Raw genomic sequence first — 25,981 nt, forward strand, 5'->3', positions numbered from 1 at the left:
ATACAGCCGCTATACCAGCAACTCCTACTAGTGCCGATGTTTTAATCGGATTAATATTTTAATTATTTATTAATTTTGCTTTCCTCGCCAGTCCTCCCTTTCTTCCTGCGGCTATTTTTTTTTGGTTCTTAGTAACTCTGGGTTTTAGTATTTTCTCATTCACATGTTGTTGTGGTTCCTCATTCACTAGTTGTTCCTCGTTCACATGTTGTTGCGTTTCCGCAATCTGTTGTACAGTTTCGTTCACAATCTGTGGTGTCACTTGAGTCTCCATTATTTATTTAAACTTCTTTCTTTATATTATTAAGTGGGCACGTATGTTTAAATTGACAATACCTAGCCATTATTAAAGCTGTGGTGAGTGGAGCTAAAAACATTCCGTATCTATGATAAAACTCACAGCTCACTGAGCTTATAGCGTGTTCGATGAATGGGTCTTTCTCGAGAGATTCGCATAAATACATGCGATGTTCTGCCGGGATAGGAAGAAACGTACTAACTATGACTGTGTATAATTGTAACATAGCCGACCCTATTGTTTTAGTCATGGTAGCTCCCAGTCTAGACTTGTAACGCGCGTACAGTTTTTTAATCTCTTCGTCGGTCATGTTATCAATTTTTTCGATGGTATAATTTTCTCCCAAATATTGGGAACATTTTCCACCGGCTAACAAAGCCGCGAGTCTTTCTCTATGTTTATCTAAAGATTTTTCTACATTAGGCTCAGATTCTTTGAGCATTTGTTCGATGAGTTCGTCGCATTCCATAATGTAATACCTAAGGAGATATTTAAGTCTAACATAATGGAATATGACATATCCAATACATCCCATAATAATGAACTGATGCGAAAGAATGAGGATTTCGAAACACATTATGTCATATTAACCGCTAATGTTCAACTTATTGTATTTTTGCTGTAATTTTGCTATATTTGCTATAATTTTCCTATAATTTTGCTACATTTTGCTATACTTTTGCTACATTTTGCTAAGCAATTGCATAAGCAGCTGGTTGATCGGTTTTTAATACGAGTTTACAGTGCTTCGTTGCCGCTAACAGTTTTCTGACTTTATCTCGTTCGAGCTTGGTATAAATGACGTCATTTTCTCGTAAACATTCCTCAAATGAATCTCTGTCTTTGCAATGAAAGAGTGCTACCCATTTGAATGCTAAATACGAAAGCATATCTTTCTCTTTTGTGAGTTCTTTACTCGCGCTGCAGTCGTCTATTACGAAAAGGGTTGATTCTCCTTTGTATTTTTCGTGACATACTCGGAGACAGTCTTGTAAACGATCGCCCGGATCGACTCTGTGTACCCCGTCGTCATTCATTACCCAATCTCTCGATAAGTATGTTTTATCAACGCTTATTGTCGGGCACAGAATAATAATATGATCGAAAACGTCCTGATAATGACTTTGTAAAATATCTAGAATAAAAGCTGTTTTTCCACAGCCCGTTTGCCCACATATGATAGCGCAGTGCAGATCTTTAGGTAAAAGATTATTAATAGATTGCTTGCACGAATCTCCCATTCTGTATATTAAGTTGCGCATCCATGATCACGTACAAATATATGTTTAATTTACCAGCTGATTCCTGAAGCTTCGTTATCTGTATGGTGGCACCCTCGCTAGCATTTTCTATTCTCCTCCCACTGCCGTGTAGTTGGTCATCGTCCGTTGTTCGCATGTCGAGCCATAGCGCGTACTTCGTTGTGAGGTATTCACCCATCGATACACTCCCGAGAGACAGATCTTTCACGACCGGGTTAACTTCCGGAGAACGTTTTATAGAAGGAAGTTTTTTAATCTCATCCCACTGGTGATACGCTAGCATTCCTTGGCTATATAGTTGATTACGAACGCCCTCGATAGTCAATTCTACTTTTGTAATCTTTGGATTGTAGAACTTCTCGGTATTTCTTTTAAATGCATCGGAGGGGTCCTCGAACAACATTAACATACCCTTCAATGACATCGTGGGAACGTTTAGATTGATATTCCACATCATATCTTTTTTGTCCCTCGTGATCTTTCGATGTCGCAGCACGTGATCGTACAAAATGGCTAAACTTCCTGAATAATGGTTACGAATTTGTCTGGCTAATTCGGGATTCGTTATCATATCGTACTCGAGCGAGATATTGTCAGTGGAATAGCTAGCATCTTCAGCAGCTCTAATTACTCTACCGTAGTCATTAAAAGTGAGTTCGTATCGCCTAGGGATGCTTGATAAAAGGGCATTCGGGAATCTAGTAATTCAAAGTCTAGGGGAACATAGAATCGGTTACCTAATGCGTCGGCAACGGCCTTATCTTTTTCGTTGGTATCAACACCATTTTCAGCGCCCACACGCAGTCTCAATGTGTTCTTATTACAAATACCTTGGTACTGTAAGTTTTCCCGCTCTTTATCCGTTCTCCAGAGATCCATGTAACAATAGTATACATCGCTATCGTCGATACTCAAAACCTCATCACCGCTAATTTTAATAGCGATTTTCTTAACGATAGCACGACCTATGTTCTGAACGGGCTCCCTGTTAACGTTGGTAGAAGTCAAACTAATCGTAAATGCTAGTCGGACAGTTCCCGGAACTAACACATCGTGTGTGCCGAGATTAGGAAAGCGAACCAGAAGTGTTTGATTCTGATTGATGGTACTAGGGTTATTAGTTATAGTAACAGACTGACGAATTGCCTTGACCCCTAATGGAAGACATTGTTATATTGAAATTATATAACCATATGTTTAATATCAAAATGACTGATTTTGATATTAATGACTTTGATCTAAGTACCTTTGATGACTTTGATAACCAGAATCAAATCAAAGAGGGTACTGATGAAACCAGCTTTGTTGGCCCGAATCTTAACGATGAACTTTTACAACCAGCCGTTGATGATTATTACGATTGGTTTAAACATGATAGTCATATTGGTCGTGACTATTCAAAGTTTAAGATAGATAGTAATGGGGTATTGCGACTGCGTGACTCTCCGCATATTGATCTTATGCATTATCAAACTCGTAAGCCCCTAGCCTTGACTACGATATACACTAGACACGGCATCAAAACTGTTTGTGATAAATTAGGTTTTGTGAACTACAAAGGAAACTTCAGGCGAAGACTACTAAGGTTCGTAAGACTGTGCGGACTGAACTCGATAATACAGATAATTTGGAAGCAGCCTCGATGGTGGCCTCAAACGGATATGAGAAATCTTAGATACCTATTACGATAATTCCACGGCCAGTGTACCATTCTCGGTGTTAAGTATTAGGGAATTACGAGGTCTTGACAAGGCATTGCGAACAATGCGCGGAGAACTGATAAATAATATAGCCAAGATATCCGAAATTGACAAGCATATAGCTCAAGAGAAAACAAAACTTGAACAGGTGCGCGATGAATTCAGTACACACCGCATAGCGGAAAGATTGCGTAACTTAGAAGACGAAAGATCTGCCCACCTCGAAGCAGCTTCCAGTAATAGAAAGGCACTTCGTTCGCAAATCAGTCAAATTCGAGAAACTATCGATCAAGTCCTCAACGATGACACTACACTGGCCGATAAAATTAAAACATTGTTCAGAGAACAGGGAATAACAATTGCCAGTATTTTAACTGCGTTGGGATTTATTATATCGACTTTGACTCTCGCGTTAACTGGTGGCACAGGTGGTACAGGTGGTGGTACACCGCCTAATGATAGGGTTGGTATAAAAGAGTGGATAAAAAAGCATTTAAAAGCATTAGGTTCAGCACTGGGAAACCTCGCTGAAAAAGCCGCGGTCGCACTTCCCGGTATAATAGGGAGTGTTGTTTCCTGGCTATTGAATTTATTAGCTAAGACCACCACTTGGCTTAGTCAAAACTTGTGGGGGCTGATCGTAGCAATCGCAGGGCTCTTGTACGTATTCGCTAAGAACTATTTAACCAAATCATTTCGCTAAGAACTATTTAACCAAATCATGAGTAAACCAAAAGTGACTCCACCAACTACAAGCGCTGTTTTTTCATCGATATGTTGTTGATTTTTAGCCACAATATGCGGTGACACTTGTGCGTCAGTAGATGGTTGAGCGATAGTTGGTGTTTGTGGCTTGACTATTCCCTTTTCGCCCGTGATTGTTTGCGTTATTAATTCGACGTTAATATCTGAAATTATACCTGGTTTTTGTTTATCGGTAGCGATAACAATTTTATTATTATAACCTATCACTTGACCGATCTTAAGTTCCATACTACTCTGAGACATGTATAGTCCCGGCGCATAAACGAAGTCCACTTTGGATTGAGCGTACTGTAATGCATCTTGAAAACGCTTTATAGATGGTATGTCAACTGGTGAATTAATGGCGTCCTCCACGTTTGAGACAAACTGTTTTTGCGCATCCAGCGCCGTCCCAGAACCGATAATGGACGTTCGTGTTTGCGATTGTGCTCCGAGAATTGCCCATACATAAGTTCTTATCGATTCATTAACTCTTAACAAATCCTGGGTTAGTAAAATTATTTTCCGTTTTATCATTAAGAAATTCATTCCAAGCGTTTGCGGTATCGTTCATTTGTATAAAATTTGTAACAATTTAAATTAAACCACTCTTAAAACTCATAATATCCCCTCTCCAATCATTACTATAAAGTTCCCAGGCTTTATACCAATCACCGGTTTTATGCCAATGATAATATATTCTTGCGTAAAGTTTGCTGGTACGCCTCAAATTATTAAAATTAACATTTAGTTTATTAAGTTCTTTATATACATAATCGCTTTCTTCTTTGACGGATATTTTTTCCTCTGTGTAAGGAACACCTAGACCATGGTTTGCTCCTTAAATATGCCAATCTTTACTCATAGAAACATTAAATTCCTGACAAATACGCTCATACGCGGACCTATCATAATTATTATTTGCGGAATTCCACGCTCGATCCTGCGGTAATGGAGCACTAATTTCTTTAAGTATACGTCTAATCTGATAGTACACGTGAAATGTTATAACAGACTTATTCAGTTCAAATCCTGGAGCATAAAGAGATACGCCACATCCCGTTGTGGCACACCATATGGCAAAGTTTAACTGATTCTGCCAAAATTGCATCGGATTGTGAAACCAGTCGTGCACCATTTTATCGCTAGTTGCCGTGTCCCTGTACTTTTCAAAGATATCGGGGAATTTAACAAAAAATTCAGCGCCAGAGCCAGTTACTATAATCGATTGATTAGTAATGTAAGTTGATTTCATATTTAAGTTATGATATAGTATCATTGTATATTTAATGTGTATGTTACACTCCCGGGAATAACAAATGGTCAGTCTATTGAACTGCTTCATACTATATATAACTCGGATGGTCAGCTCGAAGTCGCCCTATGTGATGTAACGTATTACCCAAGGTGGACCAATATAAATGCTGCGAGAGGTTATAATAATGAGACAGAAATAGATGGTAAAAAATGCATTATACCTGATGGGTATTACAGCGTATGCTCACTCAATGATGAATTTTTTAAGCCTAATGGAATTAGTCTAACACAAAATGAGTCGAATGGGTTACTGATTTTAAACGCTGGAAAAAAGGATGTAAAACTTTATGAGAACTTAGCATACACACTTGGATGGGGAGGAGAAATAACAGTAATCAAGACATCAGATCAGGGACTCTATTTACCCGATTTAGTTCCCTATAAAGAGTTGTGCATCCATCTTGATCAAATCACTACGACGCATAATATTCAACAAGAAAGTCCTTCAACTCTACTCAGAAGTGTTCCAGTGAAAGATGAAAAATACAATAGCGGTAGAACGGAATCTTTCTCAACATTACAATATAAAAAATTACCCGATTAGATTAGATGTAAAACACCAACCTGTACATATAGGATACTTAAGTGTAACACTCCATATTATAAATAATGGTTGATTCCATATTTAAGTTATGATATAGTATCATTGTATAATTGATATGTTACACTCCTGGGAATAACAAATGGTCAGTCTATTCAACTGCTTCGTACTTTCGATAACTCGGATGGACAACTCGAAGTCGCTCTATGCGATGTAACGTATTACCCGAGGTGGACCAATATAAATGCTGCCAAAGATAATAATAGGATAATGATATTATCCGCACGTGGTACTGCCAAATCCATTACTATACCTGATGGGTATTACAGCGTAAGCGGCACTCGTGAAGACCAACCTCCTCGAGGTGAGTGCTGGGTAACGCTAATAGCTCTTCCCCCGTGTGGAACCGGGGCAGAATATTTCCACAGTCCCCCATTGCTGGTCGTATGAGGCGACTAAAATGGGCAACCTGTTTGCCGTGGGTTGCGTCCCTGTGTCGGCGGAGGACGGGATTCTGGTAGTTGAGGGCACTGGTTCCTGGAACTGTGTTCCTTTGCCCAACACACTACTTCGACCCTTACTTCGCCTAGACGGGTGGTAAGATGGGCCCGGTCTTATCAATCGGCTGGTCATGCCAGGCCCTGTGCGTAATATTGTATATGCACACCTGTGTTGTATTGTAATGTGTATTTTGGTCTTGGCCATCCATAACTTGTGTGAATTGAATTACTTGCCTAGAGTCTTACGCCAGAAGGCGGTGGCTCATGGGCCAATCTGGTGATGTTGACCTCCGAATAATGTATGTTTCCAATTTCTTGTCATGGGCCGAACCAGTCTGGCATTGAGTTGGTAAGCAAATACAGCTGTTCGCGTCATATTCCCTGGAGTATAACATCCCTGTATCCCTGGTGTTTGCATCCTGGATATCCGATGCAACATAACACTGTCCCTGTTGACACTCGATGGCGGGTGGGGAGCAGGGGTGCCGAATAATTTTCTTTCATCATGGCTCAACAACAATCTGGTTCATCTCGAAACGAAAAAAAGAGAAGATTAGAAGAAATCGATATTTCCACTGGAAGTATTGCTCAAAATATTGATACCTGGGCTAGATTCCTGGTTATTGAGGCTGCTGATAACCTTCCCATCAAACTCAATCCTTTTGCTATTTCTAAGGCTGTTTCTGGGAAATGCGGTGAGGTGAAGAACGTTACCCGTCTCCGTAGTGGTTCGCTTCTGGTGGAGTGTGCTCGGAGACAGCAATCTCTCAATCTTTTATCTATATCTACATTTGCAAATATTGAGGTTGCTGTGTCTGAGCACAGAACATTAAATTCTTGTCGAGGCATTGTTCGTGACAGGGCTCGTTGTCTGTCCGACATGTCTGAAGACGAAATCACTACAGAGTTGGGAGACCAGGCTGTAACTGCAGTTAGACGCTTCACATTCAAGAAGGATGGGGTCATCACAAAAACAAATACGTATCTTATGACGTTTGCCCGTACAACCCTCCCGCAGTCAATAAAAGCAGGTTATTTCAGTATCGGGGTGGATGTGTATGTCCCCAATCCGCTCCGATGCTACAAGTGTCAACGTTTTGGTCATGGATCAAAGTCCTGTCATAGCTCTGTGGCTTGTCATCGGTGTGGTGACAGCCATGATAGCATTGACTGTGAGAAGGATTTGAAATGCGCCAACTGTTCTGGACCACATGTTGCTTCCTCCAAATCATGCCCCGTATGGCAAATGGAATCACAAATTATGAAAGTGAAATGCGAACGAAACATATCCTACTTGGATGCAAAAAAAATATTCAAAAATCAGACCACAACTCCCTCAAATATTTCTTACTCTGATGCAGTCACTCGCTCTGTTGCGACATCAACTATTTCGTGCCAGACTGACTTGACATGGGTCAAGTCAGAACAACCAGTTGAGACTGTTCCAATCAATCAGGTTATTCCTAGCATCGTTGTATCTAGTTCAGGATCTCAGACTGAGATTCAGGCTGAGAAACAATCTCAAACATCAGTCAAACAACCAGTCGTTGTTCAATTGTCAAATAAAGAAAAAAAGAAATTGAAAAAAACCCAACTACCAATCGTCCCTCCGCCTTCAGATGTTCCTTTACAGAACTCCTTTGGGCCTCAGGACATGGAGGTTACTCTGTCCTCACAGGACAAGCGGAGGAGTAGTTCCTCCTCACATTCACGTGAGCGATCTCCAATTGAGCCACCATGACTCAATTGTCCAATCTAATGCAATGGAATTGCAGAGGACTTCGCCATAATTTTAATGAACTGCAGTTATTAACAAGTGATTTAAATACATCAGCAATTTCTTTACAAGAGACGTACCTTAAGAATATAGATAAGTTTGATTTAAAGCAGTATAGTTCATATCATTACTTCTCTCCTCCGGGAGATAAAGCTACTGGAGGTGCTTCTATTTAGTGCGGCAGGGCGTTGTTCACAGTCCTGTTCCGCTTGACTCGACTCTGCAGGCAGTTGCAGTTAGAATTACACTGCATATTGCCTTCACACTTTGCTCCTTATACATTCCTCCTTCTTCAAATCTTCAACGTCATGATCTACAAAAACTTTACGACCAGCTCCCAAAGCCCTGTGTCATCATGGGTGATGTAAATGGACATAATCCTTTATGGGGAAGTTCAATACTTAATCAAAAGGGTAAAGTGATCGAGGATTTTGTTTCCGATAATGATTTATGCATCTTTAATGATGACTCGGACACTTACTTACACCCTGCAACTGGTACGTATTCATCATTAGATCTGTCTTTGACGGATTCAGTTTTGTTAAATGAATTCTCCTGGTCTGTCCACGATGACCTCTGTGGGAGTGACCATTTCCCCACTGTGCTTAAACCCATTAATCCCACTGATGATCCTCCTTCACCTCGATGGAATTTTGTGAAGGCTGATTGGCTTTTATTTCAATCTTTATGCAAAGATAAATTACAACCTGCGTCTTTTCAGAATGTTAATGACCCAATTCAGTTGTTTTCGGATCAACTGAATGAAATTGCTAATGCATCAATTCCTAAGTCCTCTGTCAACCCACGTGTTCGTAAACCATGGTTTGATGCTAATTGCAAACAAGCTAGGAAATGTCGTAAGAAGGCGGAGAAGTACTTCCGTAAACATCCCACTGTCCATAATTTAAATAATGTTAAAATTTCAAATGCCAAGGCAAGACGTCTATTTAAGCAAAATAAACGTCAATCCTGGCAGACTTATGTCTCAAATATTAACTCTTGTACCCCTATCTCCAAGGTATGGAACATGATTAAAAAGATCAAAGGCAAGGGATCAAATTCTACAGTTAACCATCTGAAGGATGGCAATACTTTGTTAACTGATAAATATGCCATTGCCAATAGCATTGGAGAAACTTTATCTCATCATTCTTCTTCATCTAATTACGCTCCTGAATTTCAAAAATATCAGCTCCAACAGGAAAAGAAAAAAGTAAATTTTACATCTGATAATGGTGAAGATTACAATGAGGTATTTTCACTACATGAGCTATATACTGCCTTAGGGCAAGCTCATGATACAGCAGCAGGCGCTGATAATATTCATTATCAGCTGCTGAAACATTTGCCCGCATCATGCCTTGAAACTATGTTAAATATATTCGATGACATTTGGACATCTGGGACGTTTCCAGCTTCATGGCATAATGCCATTGTTATACCAATCCCCAAACCTGGGCGGGATCATTCTGATCCATCAAATTACCGACCTATCTCTCTAACTAGCTGTGTTTGTAAAACGATGGAACGCATGGTCAACAATCGATTAGTGTGGTACTTGGAAACAAATAATCTTCTTACCAATATACAATGCGGTTTCCGGAAAAACAGAAGTACTATCGATCATTTAGTGCGCTTAGAATCGTTCATTAAAAATTCCATTGTAAATAGACAACATGCTGTATCGATCTTTTACGATTTAGAAAAAGCTTACGATACGACATGGAAACATGGTATTTTAAAAGATCTTCATGAATTTGGATTAAGAGGCCGTCTGCCTCATTTTATATCACAGTTTTTAACAGACAGGCAATTTCAAGTCCGAGTGGGTACCACCCTGTCTGATCATTATCATCAGGATCAGGGTGTCCCACAAGGCAGTATTTTGTCTGTCACTTTATTCAGTATAAAAATTAACAGTTTGTCAAAAGTTTTAAATGATTCAGTTGATGGATCACTTTTTGTGGATGATTTTAATCTCTCTTGTCGTGGTAAAAATATGCACACAATTGAAAGGCAATTACAATTATGTCTAAATAAAATTAACAGGTGGTGTCTAGAAAACGGGTTTAAATTTTCCAAATCAAAAACTAATTGTATACATTTCTGCAGAAAATATAAACCGAATAAGGACCCTGAACTATTTCTAAATGGCACCCCTATTAAAGTTGTGAAGGAGGCCAAGTTCTTGGGACTTATTTTTGATAGCCATTTAACTTTTTTACCACACATTAAATACCTTAAAGCTAAATGCCTGAAGGCACTTGATTTGTTGAAAGTATTTTCTAATTCAAAGTGGGGAGGGGATCAGACAACACTATTGCACTTGTACAGGTCCCTGATCCGTTCAAAACTTGATTATGGCTCCATCGTCTATGGTGGAGCCTGCAAAAGTAACTTAAAAAAACTAGATACTATCCATCATCAGGGCCTGAGGCTTTGCCTTGGAGCTTTTCGAACGTCTCCAATCCACAGTCTGTATGTAGAAGCAGATGAACCTTCTCTTAAACATCGCCGTCTGAAATTATCTTTACAATACGTCACTAAATTATATTCAAATCAGTCAAATCCAGCTTTTAATTGCGTCTTTAATCCTCTCTACCAAGATCTTTACAATAAAAAATCATCTCTCGTTCCACCACTCGGAATAAGAATCCAGTCTGCCATGTTTGCTTCTAATATTAAATTGCATGATATTGCTCCCTTTCAACTGTTTTCATCACCTCCTTGGCAAATGGTAAGGCCATATGTTGACCTCACATTAACCAACTTAAAGAAATCCGATACTAACCCATTAATTTATCAACAAGAATACAATCAATTAAGAACCAGTTATAACACTTATAAATCTATATTTACTGATGGTTCCAAGGATGGTGGTGCTGTTGCTAGTGCCACTGTCATTGGATCCAGGACAATATCTTTGCGATTACCAGATAACAGTTCTATCTTTACAGCAGAAGCAAACGCCATTTTTACCGCACTACAATATATCAAAAGCCAATCTAAACATAAACAATTCATTATTTTTTCAGATTCTCTATCGTGCCTTCAGGCGATTAAAAATATATCATGCAAACATCCACTTTTAATCAACATCCTTGAGTTATTTAATGATCTTGCGACTGGCCAATATGACATCGTCTTTTGTTGGTTACCAAGCCATGTTGGTATCACTGGTAACACAATGGCTGATGCTGCTGCAAAAGCATCACTCAACAAATCTGTGACACCACTTCTGATCCCGTACACTGATTTCAAACCCATGATTAGATCTTACATCCGAGATTTGATGCAGCAGAAGTGGGACGCCCAAGTAGGTATCAATAAATTACATGAAATTAAACCTAATATTGGTTACACCTACTTGGGCTGTCAGTCCAGATTTAAAGAGGTCATTTTAAGACGATGTCGTATTGGTCACTCACGTTACACTCAGGAGTATTCTGCATCCCTTGTGATGAAAGAATCACAGTCATGCATGTCCTGCTTGACTGTGTTGATTTTTCCATCACAAGGGATAACTATTTCAAAGTTTCATCACTCAAGGATCTTTTTAACCTAAGCTCTCATTTAATTCTTGGATTTTTAAAGGAAATTGAATTGATTAATAAATTTTGATGTCTACAGTTTATATATTTTATAAATTGGTAGTATATAGTTCTTAACTGAGATTGTTAGTGGTTGTACCCTTGATGGGGGTTGAAGTAGCGTAAAATTATTGTCCCCCTGAGAGGGTGCGTAAACCCTCTTCATTCAAAGTAATTTATATATACCAGGTTTTTAATCGTAGAATATTTGTTAGTTTTAATTTTGGCTAAACTTGTCCATAATCACCAGTAACTGAAGGGATGGTGTAAATCCTGCCGGGGTCCTTGCAGGTAGCAAAGGTACTGTAAGTCCCCATGGTCCCCGGTATGGTGACCTACATTTTGGTTGCTGGTGATCTATAGCCCACTTTTACGTTGTATTGTAATGTATTGTATTATATGAATTGTGAAGTTTTATGATCATTTACTAGTTTTAAACCTACATCTGTGATAATCTAGTACTTTTACTGTCCTTTGTCGACAGGTTTATATTCTAAATTGATGTATTGTCTAATTTGTTATAGTCACTATATGGCTGAAATATTGCCGATGTGACTTTAAATATTAACTCACTCACTCACTCACTACAGCGTAAGCGCACTCAATGATGAAATTTTTAAGCCAAATGGAATTAGTCTCACACAAAATGAGGCGACTGGGACAGTGAAATTCGACTATGAAAAAACAAATATAAGTTTATTGGACCCATCAGCTACACTTGAATTTACACGCTTAGTTGGCACAATATACAAGTTACCAGATCAGGAGGTTAAATTACCTGATTTAGTTCCCTATAAAGAGTTGTTCATCCATCTTGATCAAATAAGCACGACGGATAATATTCAACTAGAAAGTCCTTCAACTCTGCTCAGAAGAGTTCCAGTGAAAAATGAAAAATATAATAGTGGTAGAACGGAATCTTTCTCGTTATTACAATATAAAAAATTGAAGCGGGGTATTATTTCAGACCTCAAAATTTCTGTATTAGATGTAAAACACCAACCTGTACATATAGGATACTTAAGTGTAACACTCCATATTATAAATAATGGTTGATGCATCAGGCCCTGGAACGCTCAGACAATGTAATACAATTGCGCTTTCCGATCTCGGAGACACAGAAGGATTCGGTAAACCCGGTAACAATGGTAAGTTATACGCTTTACACTTACACGATAATGTATACAAGCGGAAAGAAGTTATATTCCCGGAAAATCTAGAAGATTTAAGCGATGTCGATGTTAGTAGACTCCTTAAAAACAGTCCGTACAAGATTATTTGCAACCCCGAGAATAAATGGACTATGGTCGAAGCAAACATGAAGTGGCTACTGAATATCGTCATTACCCCACCTTATGCGATGATGGGAAAGGGACATAATTTAACTAAGATAATAAATAGTGGTATCGTACTCGCGGCTTATATCCCGTCAAAACGAAAAAGTGTGTTAGTCACTCCCCTGCCAGAAAAAACAGGTCATATGTTATATAGTCGTCCGGCAGTCCAAAATGTTAGTTTAAATTTGGTTACAGAATTCGATGATATTAAAGTTAACTTGAGTGCAATACCTAATATTTCTATGCTTATTATTGAAGTCTTTTTCGGAGATGTACCGGTAGATGCTTTCGAAATATTACCAGGTCTATCGATGAAATGGCTCAAGAAACACGAGCGTCAACGTTGCAGTATTATTCATATCGGAGCATCGCCCGTTGCAACCCTCGAGGGGGTTCAAATCATTAAAAGTGGTAGTATTTCTCTTTCTAAGATATTCTTGCCGTATAATATACATTTGATAAGGTTGATGTATACTCTCAAAACACTTAAGCAAGACCAATTAAAGACTATTATATATTCGTAATATACACTATGAGTTTATATCCAGTGCTCGATGAAGCAATTGAAAAGATGGAAACTGTTGATGGATTTCGATTACATCAAATAAGCGACATAAAACATCGAATAGAGAAGGATAGGGAGTTGAGACTTGGATTGTATAAAAAGTATCGCAGAGCCGTGAATGCTCTGGACGGAGTTGACACCGCTCTTGTAGCAGCTGGCATGGGACTCGGTGTTGCCGGTGTTGGTTTACTATCAACTATAATCGTTGCGCCTATCGTGCTCGGCATGGAAATAGCCGCTGGAGTCTCGGGACTGGCAGGAATAGCGATTAAAATTCATTTCTCGTAGGTTACAAAAGAGAGCATTAAAACACGATAGTATTCGGATATTCGCCGAAGCAAAGTTGAACAGCATTGAGGATCATATTTAGACAGCAATGGTCGATTGTAAGATATCCGAGGATGAGTTTCGTTTAGTGCTGTCGGAACTCACCAAATACAACAAAATGAAGCAGGAGATTCGATCAAAATCTCATAAGACCAGTGGTATTAGCGAGGATGAGAAAAAAAAGTTCATAGAACAGGGGAGGCAACAAGCCCGTCAATTATTCCGTGCCAAAACCAAAAAACTGGTTGGAGATTAAAGATAGATTGCTTACTATTTAGACAAATGCTTACATAAATATATATAATAATGGAGATCGAAAAAACTATTAAATGGAGAGAATTACCACAAGGTTTTTATTATATCAGTGATGTCAAACCAACCAAATACGGTTATCAATTGTTTCTTATCAATTTACAAGAAGAGTGTAGTTATATAGTCTGGTCTCCTAATAAAATGAAAGAAGAACTTAATAAAAATGTTGAATATCGCTTTATCGATAAAAATAATGAAGAATATTTTTATTACCATTTAGGCTCATCTAAAGCAATGATTGGCCCCAGGTATTGGTGAGCTAGAGCCAATTTAACTGAATCTCATGACTATCGTGGAATCGCATAGTCATTTTGGCATAAAAAATGCCATCTGTAGTAGCAGTATAGGTAATAAATCCAGCTCCAGTGGAAGTGGTCCAGAACCCCCATTACCTATACTACTGGTGGCAACACATGATTGGAATTGAATGCCACGTTTTGTATGACATGCACTTTTCCAGATTTATATCCTTGGTAACTAACCCTTATGATCAAATCCGGCAACAATGCAGTTTACCGGGCGCAGCCCGAGCTCTACCATCCGCTCAATTACCGCGCTATAGTGCCACCGCTGTCTAGTTATACCGTTACCGTGCCTCACGCTCTGGCGACTCTCGCTTCACGATCCAACACCCGTTTTCGGTCTTAGGGAAACTTACACATCTTTACGCTCAAACACCCATTCTAGGTCTTAGGGAAACTTACACAACTTTACGATCCAACACCCGTTTTTCGGTCTTAGGGAAACTTACACGTCTTTACGATCCAAAACCCCTTTTCGGTCATTAGGGTCAGGTGGCTTTGGGCAAGGGTTAGCCATAAATTCTTACCTTTTCAAGCGTTAATCCAGTTAATCCCATTGGTCGGTCATGTTGACATAAACAATTGCGGGTGTGGTTTCAAGAAAAGATGAATGGGAGAGCGGGCAGTGACGTCACACGCATGCGCAATTCATTGTTTACTGAATTATGCATGCATGTCAATGGGGATTCTAATGACCTGTTAAACGAGCACTGATTACATGTGATAGCGACTGTGGTCCAGTGGTAGAGCGTCGGCTAATTAACGCATTAATAAGCCATTTCATCGATTACGTCACAGTTTATGTGCACATACGCGTCACGTGATACACAATAATATTTCGAGGACAAACATTGCAGTTTTTCGCGCGCCTCTATTTGACAGTTGTTTTGACGTTTACCCGCATCCGTATTAACATGGCTTCTACATCGCCTTTGTTTAACGTGTCTGCTGCCTGAAGATGTCCCTGGAGCTCAGTTTATTTATCCAGACGTCGATAGACATTCAGTTGTTCAGCTGAAACGGTGGTTGGAGTGCCGAGGCCTGCCGATGACAGGAAGGAAGACCGAACTCGTCGAAAGGTAAGTCATCTTATTTATTGGTTTTCATTAAAAATAGTATATGTAAGTAATGAGAATCTATGAAATATATATCTTTGTTAAAGGTATCGTGCCGTGATTGTTATCACAATGGTATTACGGTACTCTGATGATTAACCCGATGTGCATATAATTTACGAGACAGACGTCATATCAAAATCCAAACCGGAAGTGATTTCCGTAATATTTGTTTATGCTAATAACTGATAATACTGAAATACATTTGTGTGTTTCAACTCCATAAATGTATGTGGGAATAATAGAAATCTGGGGTAGACTGCAGTATTTGGGTCCCCACTTCGGAGGGAACGTTTTTACGTGTTTATGGAAGTTGTCGAATGATAAACGTTCCACGCATGCGCAGTTCGTTATTTACGGTCGAAGCGAGAGGATTTGTTGGCCGCCATTTTTCTACCGAACGCTGTCTGCAGGTCAGTATTTTCTTACACAGACAACTTTTTTCAAATAAATCGCACGACGGTAAGTTCATTCTGTTACTTGAACAATATATTTTGTTGGGCGGACAACACAGCGGGGTTCAAGGCAGGTACAACCCCACCTTTAGGACATTTTTAAAGAAAAATACGGGGGTCAAATAAATCGCAATATGATATAACTTCATTCATGAAAGCATGTGAATTTTCATAGGAAAATGATCATCGATAGATACTTTCTCATTCAAACAAATCATTTAAAAAACGTTGAATTCGTTTTGACTGTCATATAGATTCTAGGACCTAAGTCTGTGGATCCATCTAGACCTAGTTCAATTTCTTTTTCTGCTTCTTTTTCATCTTTTTCTTAAACGATCATTTTGCTTCCTAAGTTTAATAAATGTAAACACGGCCGGTGAACTGATCAATTGAACAACTGAAATATTTCTTTTCTGATACTGTTTTGAACAAAATAATTGTCATACATTCCCGCATTCGCCCCATACCTATGCAAAGATGTCTTCACTGTACGCCAAGTCGACTCTGTTTTATTTGTACAAGCCACACTTTATGAATTTACAAGTTATGAGCGAAGTTGCTTTCGTAGTAACGAGTCCATATAAGGAAAGTCACATGATCAGACACGTGACGTCTTACGTCATTTATGTCCCGCTCACAAACAACAAGAAGTTGACAGTACAATAATTTGGCTTCACTTTCTATCGTAAAACTCTCGACCCCCACAGGGGTGGAGTTTTAGACCATGCTTTTCACGTCCAGCTCATTTTTGGGGTCCTTTTTGCTAAAAAATGCCTCCCAACGGATTTCGGCACGCTTGCGCGTGCGCGCTTATATATAAGCGAAGCTGCCTTCGGCAGCTTCCATACTAAAACTGCCGAAGGCAGCGGTTGCCTTACGGAAACCCCCGAAGAGGGGACCCAAATACTGCAGTTGCCTGTCGTATTCGTTATCAGCATGACATTTGCCTGGATGAGAGAATTCGGGCACTAAACGTTCGTCTGAAAAAGGGCAATAACTGTTCCAGTTTTCACCGTTTCATGGACACTTAATACGTCCATGACCGTTCTAATCTAACAGCTTGGGCTATAACCCAGTAATAACTATATTATTTTTTTATACTCACATGATGACCACAACCTGGTCTGGCAGCCACAACACTATATGTACCTCTGTCAATGATTCTGTTTACACATGCAAACGTTGTTGTTATTATTACTATTATTTTCCAGATTTTTTAAGGCATAAATAATCCCACACAACGAAAATTTCCACGCGAAAATATAATTGAATTACCACATAACTTTATAGCCATTTTCATCTCTATATAGTGTTTTTCTTCACACACTTGGGCTAAAATGAACATAATTATACAATTAATTTATTTACTTATATGCATAATTATTACTTCAAAATGACAACTGGTTCAGTATATGACACCGTTGCTTCAGGTCCCGAGTAAGAGCATTTCAGCATTTTCGAAATAAAACGGGTACCCTAATGATCGTAAAGGGGTGATTGATCTTGTCAGTATTCTCCATGAAATTGCTATTTAAAAAAAGAAAGTATGTATATTACTATACTCTGCAAAAACTTGATCCTATTATCATGATTACCCAATAACAATGATTAAAGTGATTGGACTAATATTACTAGTAATAATATAGATGGAAAGTAATCATGCAATCATTTACTAGTAAGCTCAGGGGTTGGAAACTGAATTCATCTACTCATTAATCAATATCTGAAATTGTAACATTATTGATGTTTATCCATTGTTTTCACACAGATGTCAAGAGTGCATCACAGCTCAGCAGAACACGAACATTGCCATTTCCATTGATAATGGGAAATGGTACCAAATAAAGGTTCAAGATGTTTTGGCACCTCTTAACAGGTAACTATGAGGTTTCAATTCCAGATTTTATCTTTGACCAAATGCAAAGATTGCGTAAGAATGGGTTGAAATAATATTGATGCATTTCCATTTCTAGATTGAAATGGCATTGAATTCTGTTAACTTTTGTCAAATGGATTTAATATTGGGAACAACATTTGTGATGGAACATCATTTAAAAAGTACCCAAAAAGAAAATGTAAGGGAATTTCCATTACTGTTGACAGCATATTTATTCTGAGAAAATTATATTAATCACTTAAATAATTGAATTAATTAACTCTTAAAAGAATTTTTTACAGGAATCCGAAAATATTTTTCCATCAGGTTGAAAAAGAAATGTTCGTTATATTTTAATTTTCAAAAGCTTCATGTCTTAATATGGGCGTTGTGAAAACAATATCCTTTGGGTCTTCTGTCATGAAATCCCAGGAACCCACCCCACCCCACCCGCAAATTAAATCAAATAATTGGTCCCTTAAGAAAGATAATACTTGCATCACATATATGTGATTACAATGTCACATACCTCGGTTTTAAGGAAGTTAATTTTACTTGCACCAGGTGCATGTTGACATGAAAACAAAATCAGCTTGTCCGCTGGTCCAATAAATATATATAAGTTGAAACAGGCTGGTCTGCTGCCCGTGTCTTGTGTATTTTTGGATTATTGCTGTGAAACGTAATAGGAACATTTGCACACAATCTAGAAGTACCCACAATGTGACAATGTCAAGCCCACGAAATCATGACAAATTACAAAAAACACAGATTAGTTATGTAGTATGGTAAATAAACTGTACAGGTATTGAATGTGATCCAAGATTGATGTGTGGATACACAAGGGTTAGACTTATAGACACACAAATTTGGAATTTTACATGCATTTAGTGCATTTTGACATCAATATTAGGTTGCATGTTACAATAATATGTTGCACTGGTGCATGAATTATATAGCCAAATAGATACAAGTGTTATGATTGTGTATTGCACTATTTTCTCTTTGTATTACAGTTCAAGTCCGTGTTCGGCTGTGAGGCAACCTCCCACACCACCTATCACTGGATGGAAGGCCTTCCCTTCTGGCAACATCCCACCAACCTTCTCATATGGTGATATATACCAGTATATCATTGCATCAGCCAGACTACAGCCTCTACCACAAGTCCAACTATCAATGACAGTGATGATGATGATCAGGACAACACCTTCAGCACTGCAAAGCCAATGAAGAAGGGACGAGCTTTTTTTAAGAGTGGCCACATACAAAATATTCAAACATGTTCTAAAAATGAGTATTATTATCTTAAATGTGAATGTCTTCCATGATACAGACTAGGTATGATGTACCATGTACATGTTACTCTAATTTTGCAGTCATCCAGGATGCATCATGTGATTGTGTAGGTTCAGCCACTGGACGTTGTAGCCACATTGCAGGATTGTTGTTTGCATTAGAAGATTATACTGTCAACTTTGGCTATACAGCACCCTCATGTACTTCTTTCTCTTGTTCCTGGAATAAACCCCGAAACAAAACTAGAAACCCACAACCTGCCCACACTTTGCAGTACAGCAAAAAGAGAGCTCCTAACCGTGTTATTGAGCATGACCCATGCCCTGTTGTAGATCAGTCTCACAGAACTGACAGTAGTTTTGCAACTGCTTTCATTTCTACTGCACTTGCCTTGGATACAAATACTTCATGGCAGAGTATCCTAGAAATAACTTATGATGATTATGAATTGTCTAATGACTTGAAGTTATATCTCATGGATAAATGTGATGTTTTCATTGAAAATGTGAAAGAAAGTATTTCAGAGTATGGAGTTGGCCCTTGTGAAGTACCTGGTACTGTGGGTCAAGCAATTTCTGATCAGTGGCATAATGCCAGGTGGTACAGAGTGACAGCATCTATTTGTAAAGACTGTTCTATGGTATCCACAGATCGAGGTAGATATTGCTTGTTATCATCACATGTATGGGGTATTGACTGTTTTAATACTGTTGACATGAGGTATGGATCACATAATGAAAAAAAAGCCTTTGAAGACTATTCATTAAAATATGTAGAAACATTTACCTGCCTTGCAAGTGGTTTCTGGATAAATTCGAATAATCCTGAACTAGGATGTAGCCCTGATGGCATCTTACAGTCTCTCAGTACAGATGTGGCTGATGGTGTTTTAGAAATTAAGTGCCCATCGGTACTAGAAAACATTAATCCAACTGAGGCAAAAGAAAAACTTGACAAAAAACAAAGAAGCAATACTATTCATTTTGCAGCACTTTCGAAAATGGCAGACTGAAATTGAAAAGGAATCATAAATATCATTTCCAATGTCAAATGCAAATGGCCATCTGTGAAAAATCTTTTTGTGACTTTGTAATTTCGCCTGAGGGTATGTCAGTAGAAAGAATACCCTTCGATAAATTATTTTGGGAACAGACATACCGCCTCTTGAAAATATTTTACAAAAATATTCTAGTTCCTGAGATATTTGAAATGAGAGCGCCAAGAAAGCTACTTCCCTTTGATCTGTCCAAGTAAGCATAACAAACATGTAACATGAGTGAATGTCCATAAAAAAAACAAGACACAGAAGTTAATGGTCAGTGTGTTATATTTATTCACTTCAACATTACTTTGATCATAGAACTGAGTCACATGATGTATGATTCACCTTTTTTGAATACACTGTACAGTGTATCCTTGTGAGGTTGTCATGATTATTAGTACAATATACTTCATGTGTAAACTTGACATTATACTAGGTGAGCTCCATATCGTACCACACTTATGGTGAATATTTTTCTTGTGCTGTATTCATAAAGAAAGTGAAACACCTTTGCTCCCAGTTAGTATGGTGAGGGCTAGTACTTGTTCTCATTATTCAAGCTTGTAAACATTTCAACATTTTTTCACTTCTAACATTGTACATATGCAATGTGAGAATGATGAAAGTTAACAACTAGTATGCATGGTGTACAGCTTTAGCAAAGCAACTAACTGTCCAGATAATGTTATTCAAGTTATGTTCTTATGAATATATTTGATAACTAAAAAACACCAATTTGAGATTTCCGCAGTGTTTATTTGCCTTGATTTACAACAATGATAACAATAATGTGAAGTACTGTCATTTGTAATTATTTTTATACTTCATGGACTAAGTATTTCACAAATGTGGATACAAGTTAACTTTGATCAACACAGCATGAAGAGATTTTGTTGCATACCTACTTATTGATGCAAGTACATGTACTGTCATAAATCGTACATATGTAACGAAAAAGATTCAAAATTGCATGTGGTACCTTCAGAATCAGGAAGGAGAAAAGGACACATTTGAGTTTAAATACATAATATGTAATAGAAACAATCATATCATGAAAACAAAACCAGTAATGACTTCCTGAAACATTTGTTATTGTTTTCAAGGAACAAGAAGTACTAAAGAGTCACAATCATTGTTTAGAGTTTAACAAACAATTATGGCGGGGACAAAATGGTTGGGTTAAAAGGCATAAAAATGTTTTGCATATCTACAGCGGTAATGTTATTAATATTTTTCATTATTACTATTTTCAAAGAAATAGTTACATTGTTGGAATATTATTTTATCATAAACTAGATCAGTGGAGACATGCAGATACTATTACAATTGAAACAATGGTTGTGAGTGTGTAGTTTTTTTAATATAACCACGAATCATACTTCTCGCTGAGAGATACCTCCGTAATGTTTACTCTTGTAGTCTTGACATGTCAATTATTCACGCTGTACAAAAGTGTGCATACCTCCTCTACGGAAACTGGGTCAATGTTTCCGGCCTGTTCCCATGACAGACATATCAATTTGTACAACAATACCATGTTCAAATGATCATTCCAATACATGCTGCAGTTGTTGGGAAAAATACCTTGATAAACAGTGAAATAATTGTAATACCTTCTATTCTAATAACAGTTATGACGATACATCTCAGTTTCAGGGACATGTAATAACACAGGTGAAGTACTACAGCCAACAATGCTGTTAAATATTAAAGTGGTTCAAAGCTCATATGATGATGGCTTCATGTCCTTGAAGAAAGTTTAGCATGATTCCAAAAACGATTTTCTGGGATAATATGTATGAACATTATGACACAGAACAGATCACAATTGTGAATGATTCAAACATCTACATTCACAAAAATAAAACTGATAAACTAATTAGTAGCTTTTTGATAAGGACGCAGTGAAAACTGGAACAGACATGAGTCTAAAATTGTTCACCAGCGCTAGCCGTGGACATATACATGAGGTGTCAATAAAAATTTGACGAGCAATATTACTCTTTGTTATTATTTCTTGCTGCAGGTAGTGACAAGTCATGATTGATCACCGATATATGGCATCGCAAATGGAACCTGGCGATAGATGCTGAGTGATGACTTGGTTCATGATGTTTAAGTGCGCTTTTTATTGTAAAAAGAAAAGTAGTATTTATGAGATATTGAAAAATAATCAGCCCATAACGACAACTACTCGGGCTGGAATTATCGTACCTCCTATCACATGTATTATACATTCAATCATGGTAATGGGCTAATGCCCTATTTAACAAGTGGTTGCTGATAGTTGGAAAGCATTCCTATAACAAAAACTATCTGGGACGCTAAGTGTTTCATTGAGAGGAATAACTGTGTTTAATATACGATACTCCCTCAACCTTCCCACTGATCTCTCCACATGTATTCTTGTTCTAGCAATACATCGAGTCAAGATATCTTCTTGAGGAGTCAGCTTGTCCCTTTTGCCTAGAAATGGAGGAATGTTCAAGTGTGCTCTACGGCTCATAAGGAGATCTTTGATATTGAAGCCTCTATCGGCTAAGATCAAACCACCTGGGTTAATTTTTTCCAGAAAGACTGATTTCCTGATAATATCTCTGTCTGATATGCCACCTTCATATGCATCAGACAAAAATGTAACAGCACCAGTTGGAGAAATACCAAGTAAAACTTTCAAGGTGTTGTGAGTTTTGTACTGAGAGTACATGTTACCTTGCTCACCATAATCACTTGGTCGCTCAGAAAACACTTCGAAACAATCAACAATAACTCTGATGTTTTTGAAGCTTTTAAACACAGATGGCAATGTTTTCCTGATAAGATGTCTAGAAGGAAAGATGTGATCTTTCAAAGTAATAAATTTCATGTACAGAAACTGAATCCAAGTGGTAATGATACAGGAAACAGAACCGACACTGATGTTATATCTATATGATAAATCTTTTGTTGGAAAGTTTCTCCTTAATCTGACAAGTGTCAAAACAAGCTGGTCTTTGATTGATAAAACCCTGCACTTGCCAGGTTTACTGGAACTTATCTTATTTCCACGCCAGTAACAAATGTCATTTACACTGTCGCCAAGGGAAGCAAAAAGATGATTAAAATGAACAGTTTTCATGCCAGTATAGTACTTGAATTTCTTCTTATTACATACCAAATTATCAAATAGTAAATCACAGCTTTTGTTGTCAAGATCCCTGCTTATTTCACAATCTGAATCAGGGACTTGTGCTGTCATCTTTCCATAAATTTTAGATACCAGAATGCTGGAACACACAAACTCAGTCTGGTTGGACTCATGCTTCGTTGTTGGCATTGCTTGGCAGGCAGCATCACTGGACCTGAGCTCAGTCAAGGTAGCCTCTTCTATGTCAGCACCAGTAGCACAGACATTATGTTCCTGTTGACATAAAAATTAACTAATGATACATAATGTTTGATCATTAACATCTAAGGCATGGTTAGGAAATTGTTGTATCTTAGTGGCAATGTCATGGTTGAAGTAAGTTCCTGGTGCCTGAGTGAGTATGGCTTTACACCACTTATAGAAATACTCCAGCAATATCAAGACAGGGGACACAAGAAATGGGCTTCACGCATTGTACTCGTGTGGGGAATCGAAACCATTCTTTGGCATGGCGAGTGAACACTTTAACCACTAGGCTACCCCACCGCCCCTCCTGTTGCCTTGAGGTCATACTTGTAAAATGTATTATTTCAAAAATACCATTATACCACCTATTACAATGATTGCATCAGCTGCTATCAATAAGATAAACAAATGGTGAACAAACAACGTGCTTAAATGCTTAATGCGTCAATGAAAACAGTGTTATCAATTTCAATGAAATTGAAAAGGACAGGGAATAACTTTTAAATTACAACTGCTTATTATCTAGCCATGGTGAAATGACATTAATGAGTCTAACCCTTTAAGGTTAGGTGTAAGGCGACATTTTCATAAACAAGTTATCTGCTGAAGCTAAAACTGACTTGCAACTATGTCTATATTCAAAATAAATATTCCTTTAGGATAACATTATTAATGGTTTACATTCCAAAATTGCATACCATAATTTTTTTTACTTAAACAAAATATGGATCTAATATTTACCATTGTTTACATGGTTAAATATGATTGCAGAGCCCATTTTACATCTGATTACAGGCTTAAATAAAAAAAACTTTACAAATGTAATACATTTATGGCAATACAAAATTTGGTCCATACCAATTCTGTATTGACTGTTTCCTGCCACTCCAGGTGCTTTCTAGAGGTGTATGGGTGTTCAGCTGCACACACTGCAAGTAAAGATAGGCCATCACCTGCTGTAGAAGTGGGCTCCAACCTGGATACCTTACATGGAAGGGGACATCTCTCCACAGGGCTCTTTCTTTTCTAAGAAAATTTCACCACCTACAAAAAAAAGAATATATGGACTGCACAAATCTGCCACTATGTTTGGAACATGGGCCTAGAATCTACTTATTGCTCACATGGTTGCTTTAATCAATTTTCCATGACATTTGAACCCAAATTAATGTTGTCATAATTCCTAATTAAATAAATCTAAATCAGTTGTTAAATCTGAAAACTGTTCACCAAATTGACAAAATGTGGTATGACATATCCAGTAAACACTTTGAACATCGAACATTAATTTGACCTTCTAGGGACTAGTCTACCTATGGTGGTATCGACACAGATCTAGATGTATGTGTCTGACGTTATAATGAAAAAAAAAATACAAATCATAACACGTACCTGATCAAATGTATATGTTGCCGGGATAGGATCGGGATGTTCAAGTGAAGGACCATTCCCACCGATAAAGTACTTTGAACATATGTAGGTGTACTTGTTGACCTTGTCCGTCGTAAAGCCCTCTCGACGACAGGCGCAAACCAAGCTTGTACACTTCTCAGACTGCTTGTGAAACTTAGGAAACAAAATAAAATGGATCCCTGCCATGTCAGGCCTATCCGTATAGCGGTTGTCACTTCGGCAGATCCCATACGCACAGTGTTGAGCTGGCATCGTGTTAAAATATCCGAAACCGCACTACGATTCTAACAAGCGGAAGAGGGACAAATGGCAATGTTTGTCCCTCGTTTTTCGCGCTTGCCCGAACCCAAAATAGAGCGGAAGTATCTAAAATTCTATTTTTAGTAGTTTGGCCTTGTTGATGAAATGGCTTATTAGCAGAGCCGGTGAGCCGGCGAAGCGCGTTCGAGCCCCCACAGCGCTAATTGGATCTGAAAAAGTGCGCCCGGTAAAGTGCACTACTCCCATTATTATGATCAAGTGTTTGTTGTGACATGGGATTTGGGCTTGCATAAGAGTTACAGGTGTAGGACTTTTAAGGGTCGTGTCCTTATTCTCAACATAATGCTGGGATTTGAGGGAGTAGTGCACAACAAACACTTGATCATAATAATAAAAAAAGGTTTCCGAAAACAACAAAACTAAAAGGCCCTTGACGTTTACAGTAGTAACATGGAGATCAGGAAAATATCTAAATCAATCCATTCCATACGATCTCTGTATAGAATTAGAAATCATGGAACATTATGTCTCGAAGCCCTGCTACGTACCTGGCATCCGCAAGCTGCTCTTCCTTC

At 38.1% G+C, this 25,981-nt stretch overlaps 2 pseudogenes; one reads left to right on the forward strand and one right to left on the reverse strand.

Moving 5' to 3' along the window:
• The first annotated feature begins 15,486 nt into the window (after positions 1-15,486).
• On the forward strand, positions 15,487-20,571 carry LOC139448596 (uncharacterized; annotated as a pseudogene).
• Positions 20,572-22,621: 2,050 nt separating this feature from the next.
• Positions 22,622-25,397, reverse strand: LOC139448593 (uncharacterized; annotated as a pseudogene).
• Between the last annotated feature and the right edge of the window lie 584 nt (positions 25,398-25,981).

The sequence above is a fragment of the Haliotis cracherodii genome, unplaced genomic scaffold, assembly GCF_022045235.1.
Source record: "Haliotis cracherodii isolate W230 unplaced genomic scaffold, xgHalCrac1.p SCAF_7, whole genome shotgun sequence".
NCBI classification, from domain to species: domain Eukaryota; kingdom Metazoa; phylum Mollusca; class Gastropoda; order Lepetellida; family Haliotidae; genus Haliotis; species Haliotis cracherodii.